Consider the following 4,985-nt stretch of genomic DNA (forward strand, 5'->3'; position numbering starts at 1 on the left):
GATAAGCATGATATCGGGGGTGGGAGGGCAATACATGGGGGGAGGGGGGTTGTTACCTGGTGAGGGTGAAAAGGGTAACTATTGCATTGTTCTGTACACCTGAAACTAACAATAAGAAAAAAAATAAATAAAGAAGGTCATTATAATTGATAACAGCCATAATTAAAATGCTAATATATATAAAATGGGAAAATCAAAATAACATAAAGCAAGAACTATTTGAAAGTAAAAGTGAAAACAGGAGATAGTTAATCCAGTACCATAGGTCTGACAGATGTAATAAACAAAAAAATTTAATGGCTTAAAAAAGAAAACAGAATATAATTTAAAAATATTAAGCTAAAAGACATTAGGAGAAGCTTAAAATGAAATAAGAACTTTCAGGGTTTTTTTAAATGCTAATGTACAGGAGTGAGACAGGATAGTTAGTGATGCTGGTTAAAAGAAATTGTTCAGAGATAGGTTCAGGTCTCAAAGGAGAAGCCAGACAATATTTACAGGAAAGGAAAACTGAAAATCATTATAATATTCATAAAAAGTGTCTGAGTCAGGGACTGCAATATCATGTCATGGGAAGATGGTAGGCTAAGGCACAAAGCCACTGTAGCCACAAGTTGCTTGAACAAAAATTAATGATACAGATATTATGAATGAACAGAATCCACAAACAGTACCACCTGGGGAATGTTTTTGGCTGAGCTCTTGGGTTCACTGGAGGTAAGTTAACAATACCATAGAGTGGCCAGGCACACCACACCAAAAGACATAGCATTTTGTGGGACACTGGCGGGATCATTCTCTAACCTTTTGCCTCTCCTCCACTTTGGGACTTAAGAGAAATTCTTTGAGAGGGGCTGAATATGGCGTGGCTGGCTCCTTATCATCTGGCACTATGTCTCTACTATGATGAGACAGGGAAAACAAACTCTGTACCACACAAATCTAAATTATACCTTTTTACAAAGGGTCTGTAGCTCATAAATAAAACTGATCATGGTAGGCCACCAAAAAATTCAGTAAATTTGAGAGTAAGAATGTACATAGTGCTTTTTGAGATGGTCAGGAAATAAGACCTGGAATTAATAAAGTTAGCTTAAAGAAAACAACAAAAATACAAAATAATTGGAAAATAAAAACCTTTCCTAAGAAAGGTCAGGTTAAGATGACATTAAGACTATAATATTGTATTTGGATTTCTAGAATGATGTCAAATGGAAGAATCCCCAGAGAACAAAAATGGTGACTAACAGACCTGAAGTTGCATTCCAGCCCTGAGTCTTACTGCTTCTCAGTTTCTTTGTCTACATTTGAGCAAAAAATTGAAGGAAGGTAAGGAGCAAGCCCAACAGATATCCAGTGGAAGAATATTTCAGGCAGAGGCAGGAGGAAGTACAGAGGTCCTGAGGAAGGACCACGCCTACTGTGCGCCGGACATGAAGGAGACCAGTACAGCTAGAGCAGAATGTATGAGACAGAGAACAGAAAGTTCCACATCTACACTTTCAGCTCCATGAGAGCAGAAACTGTATCTTTCATCTCTACTTCCAATAATTAGCAAGAGGCTTAATGTTGTAGGAATCACTACATAAATGTACATTGCCTAAATAAATAATCAATAAGTATATTGATACATGAATTATAGAACATTATGAGTTGAATTATGTCACCCTCAAATTCATATGTTGAAGTCCAAACTGTCTGTATCTAAAAATGAGACCTTATTTGCAAATAGGGTCATTTCTGATATGATTAGTTAAGAGATAGTACTGCACTAGAATGGGCCCCTAATCCAATATGACTAATGCGCTTATAAAAATCAGAAATTTGGTGACTCAGACACACACACAGGTAGAATGCCATGTGAACATGATGGCAGATTGGGTGATGCATCTACAAGCCAAACCGAAGATTGCCAACAAACTACCAGAAGCTAGAAAAGAAGACATAGAAGATATAATAGATTCTCATAACTCTCAGAAGGGAGCAATCTGCCAAGATATTGATCTCAGACTTCTAGCCTTGAGAACTGTGGGACAATAAATTTCTGTTGTTTAAATTTCTGTGGTATTTTGTTACAGCAGCCCTAGTAAATTAATGCACTGAATGAGTGTTTTCTTTTGACAGAGGCTTTACACAATGTTAAGAAAAAAAATCTAATTTTTAAATGGTCAAAAGACTGAAAATTTATTAGAAGAAAATATAATTAGTAAAGGAACAAATGGGAAAAGTTCAAATTTGTTAATATAGAAAAACATTTTTAAAAAACAATTGTCATTTCCTTTAAGAAAAATAATGATGGTACTCAGTAGTGACAATGGTTTTGTGGGAATATAACCATTTTATACGGTATCAATAGAATTACTTTGAAAAAAAATTGGCAGTAAGCATTAAGAGCCTTAAAGCTGTTTATTATCTTTGGCTCAGTAATTCAGATTCTGGGAATCTATCCTAAAGAATTCATACAAAATATGGAAAAACTTTATGAAGGAAGATACTCATTGCTATGCTAGTCAAAACACTATAAAAATAAAAAGTGAGGGGGAAAACCTAAGTGCTAACTATTAAGAAAAAGGTTAAATAAATTATAGTGTCTTCACTGACAGGAATATTATGGAAATTAGAAAAATTAACATAAAGACGATATAGTATCATAAAGTGCATAGAAGTAAAAAAGCAAAATATGTACACTGATTACTTTCATGCAGAAGACATATGCATATGAAAACCAAAATGATATTTTTATATATTTGTATATCTATTGTAGATGTATATCACTGAAAAATGTTTTAAATAATATGTAAGAATATCAACATATGATTAAATGCCAAAAATACTTAAGAAAATTTCAGAGAAGGGAAAAATCACATCTACCTGTAGTGGTTGGGAATACATATAATGTAGTAAGTAGGCTTTAACTGGACCTTTATGAGTTTTTGTTTGTTTGTCTTGTTCATTTGTTGTTTCCAGTTTGATATTCCACATATGAGTGAAATCATATGGTTCTTGACTTTTCCTGTCTGATTTATTTCGTTTAGCATGATAATCTTAAGATCCATCCATATTGTCGCAAATAGCAGTATTTCACAGTTTAGTGACTACCAGAGGGTAAGGGGAGATGGGGAGGTAAAGAAGGCAAAAAGGGGTGAAATATACAGTGACAAAAGGAGAACTGACTCTGGGTGGTAAACACACAATGCAATACACAGATGATGATGTATTATAGAATTGTACACTTGAAACCTATGTAGTTTAGTTTTATTACCCAATGTTACCCCAATAAATTCAATAAAGATAAAATAGATTTATCACAAAGCTATAAACAAACAAACAAACAAACAAACAAACTGGACCTTTAATTTGAGGTCAGAAACAAGAAAAGCACATTCAGAACAATGCCTTTAATTGATGTTTTAACCCCCACATTGGCCCAATTTGGAGAAGTAAGGAATCCACTCAATGGATCTATGAACATCTAAGCCTATCAGAATTGGGGTCCAGGGCCGGCCGAGTGGTGCGATGGTTAAGAACTGGCTTGGGACGCCAGAGGGCCCCGGTTTGGATCACACATATGAGGGCCACTGACACTGCCCTCCACAGCTAAGATGCTGAACAACAGCTCAACCTGGAGCTGGGCTGCTATGAGTCACCGGCGATGGCGTAGGCTGCAGCCCCTGTGGCAGTGGGTTGCCATGGGCTACCATGTGTAGCCAGNTATAGAAGCTTTATTTGTAATAGCCAGAAAAATGGAAATAACAGATACCCTTCGATTGATGAATGGTTAAACAGTGTACAGCCATACCATGGAATACTATTCAGCGATAAAAAGGAGCAAGCTAGATTGATACATGCAACAATCTGAATGAAGTGCCAGGGAATTACACTGAGTTGGAGGGAAGGAGCCAATCTCAAAATGGAGGATTCCATTTATATAACATTCTCGAAATAAAATTAAAGAAATAGAGATTAGTAGTTGTCCAGGGTCATTGCCAGGAGCTGGAGGAGCCAGGGGTGGGGTGGTGAGAAAAAGGCCAGTGGTTAACTACAAAATAAGAAGAAGACGGAGCTTGTGGTGATAGAACTGTCTGTATCAATACCGGTATCCCGGTTCTGAGTTGCAGTGGAGCATAGCACTAACCTCTGTGCACCAGTTTTCCAGTAACATGTTTGAAGTCAGTGAGACAATGACCAAGGCATACTAATTAGTAAGGGCATTCTGAGTGACTGAAGAAGAGATGGGCCTAGAATAATTCTTGAGTTATAGTGCCCAGAAATTTGATGTCGCTGCTGTTGTTGTTTAAGTAGTCTTCACATCTATGGCCAAAGCATAACAGGGACAAATAGAGGAGCCAGAGCAGATCAAACATCAGCTACTATAAGAACTTGGTAGATGATGATAGATAGATAGATAGATAGATAGATAGATAGATAGATAGATAGATAGATAGATGATAGATAGATCGATGGTAGATAGATAGATGATAGACAGACAATTAGGTTTGTTTTTACTGATGAAAAAAAAGTGTTAGAAATGTGGATAAGGCATCCTTCAAGGAGCCAAGTTCGTTGGGACTCAAGTTAGAGAGAGCTGTCAGTTTCTCCCACAGGAGTAAGCAGGAACAAAAAAGGTTCTGAGAGATCAAAAGGTGAGCTATTAAAGAAATAATTCTCTTGGGCCGGCCGAGTGGCGCGATGGTTAAGAACTGGCTTGGGATGCCAGAGGGCCCCTGTTCGGATCCCACATATGAGGGCCACTGACACTGCCCTCTACAGCTAAGATGCTGAACAACAGCTCGACCTGGAGCTGAGCTGCTGTGAGTCGCTGCAGCCCCTGTGGCAGTGGGTTGCCATGGGCTACCATGTGTAGCCAGCAGCCAGCATGAGCGGCCAGCAGCCGCAGTGAGCGGCCATCCAGAAGCCAGCGACTGATCTGCCTCGTCCAGGAAGAGCGCAATGATGGTGCCAACTTGGGCCAGTGAAGCAACGTC

At 38.0% G+C, this 4,985-nt stretch overlaps 1 protein-coding gene across 1 annotated transcript in view; it reads right to left on the bottom strand.

Annotated features, from left to right (window-relative positions):
• The window catches only part of FRK (fyn related Src family tyrosine kinase), a 114,114-nt gene that overhangs the window by 73,182 nt on the left and 35,947 nt on the right, over positions 1–4,985 (bottom strand). The window lies entirely within an intron of this gene.

Source organism: Hipposideros armiger, unplaced genomic scaffold, assembly GCF_001890085.2.
Source record: "Hipposideros armiger isolate ML-2016 unplaced genomic scaffold, ASM189008v1 scaffold_571, whole genome shotgun sequence".
Taxonomy (NCBI): Eukaryota; Metazoa; Chordata; class Mammalia; order Chiroptera; family Hipposideridae; genus Hipposideros; species Hipposideros armiger.